The sequence below is a fragment of the Tenrec ecaudatus genome, chromosome 5 (genome assembly GCF_050624435.1).
Source record: "Tenrec ecaudatus isolate mTenEca1 chromosome 5, mTenEca1.hap1, whole genome shotgun sequence".
NCBI classification, from domain to species: Eukaryota; Metazoa; Chordata; class Mammalia; order Afrosoricida; family Tenrecidae; genus Tenrec; species Tenrec ecaudatus.
Window position 1 is genome coordinate 83,068,675 of NC_134534.1, and position 1,679 is coordinate 83,070,353.

Sequence of the window (1,679 nt, forward strand, 5' to 3'; positions counted from 1 at the left end):
ACAGATATTTGAAATCCTTAAAAAAGTCATAGCATTATGCTTGACATTGAGGGATGAACCCTAGGAATAAATCTATCTTCAAATTATGAAAGGATACACGGAGGCAACAAGAAGTAACTTTCTCAGAATCATGTTGAGTAATCAGCAGTAGGCTTGTATATGTCCATTACACACTGTCCACAATTCTGACACCTGGGCAGCTCAAAAAGTACTTGCAAAACTTGGGCTGAATCATACTCATTATTGATTTGACACTCAAATTCATGGTACTCTCATGTGTTTGAAGGCCTGTTTTGAAGACCATGAGATGATTGAACCACCTAGCTGGCCATTCACCATTTGATGACTTCTTTTAAATTGTGATAAAAATATATAAAACTCTATGTATTACATAATATGTGTGATAAAAATAGATAAAACAAAAATTTCCATTTAAATCACTAAGTGTACATTAATTACATCCACATGTTGTACAAACAGTGCCACAATCCGTTTCCCAAAGTTTTTCATCACTCCAAACAGAAACTCACAGTCCCTCCAGCAATAATGCTTACTACTTTCTCTCTCCCCCAGGTCCTAGAAGCCATAAACAAAATTTGGTCTCTAAGCATTTTCTCATTGAAGAGTTTTTAAAATGTAAATGGTGCACACCATATTTGACCTTTTGTTTCTGACTCAGTCCATCCAGCTTAATCTTTTTCAGGTTCGTCCATATCATATAATGTATCAGAACTTCATTTCTTTTTGAATATGAGTACCATGTTCTATTTATGCATTCTTCTGTGGACAGACACTTGAGTTCTTTCCAGCACTTGACTACTGTGAGCACTTCTGCATGGAGTGGGGATCAATGCAATCAGAGTGAGTTTGGTGTGAGTTTGACATGTACCTGGTTTTTATTTTGTTTCACTTTTTTTGTCCTTTTATTAGTTCTCATTCAATTACAGCATTTTATATCAAATAGAAGTAAATGTAGCTATTGTTCCAGGTGCTGTTCTGGACACATATATTTCTATTTAATCACGATGAGCATTTTCGGTAGGTATTCATGCCCTTCATTTCCAAGGGAGCTCGGATTGCACAACAGTTAAGCACGCAGCTGCTAATGGAAAGGTTGGCAATTCACACCCACATAACAGCTCTGTGGAAGGAAGACTTGACAATCTGTCTGACAAAGCTCACAGCCAAGAAGCATGTTGTCATTGTTGAGTGCCGTGAAGTAGTGGATTCTAACACATAACAGGTGCCCTCCACATATCACAATGGAACACTGGTCCTGTGCCAGCCTCATAATTATTATGTCAGAGACCATGGTTGCAGCCACTATATCAATCCATATCATGATGAGTCTTCTGTTTTTAACCGACTTTCTACTTGCCTTTTCTAAAGACTCGTCTCTCCTGATAACGTGTCCAAAGTGTAAGAGATAAAGTCTCCCAGGCTCAGTTCTAAGGAGCATTTGGTTGTTCTTCCAAGACAGATTTGTTTGGGTTTCTGGGAGCCCACAGTGCTTCCAACATTCTTCACCAACACTGTAATTCAAATGCATTGATACTTCACATAATAAAAGTAAATGCAGTGGGTGGTTTATATTATACAATTCAAGGTCTGATAAGATCACAAAGTGGGTAAGGATAATGGCTTGCATGGTCCTAAGATGCATTTCAGGGAAAACAGGA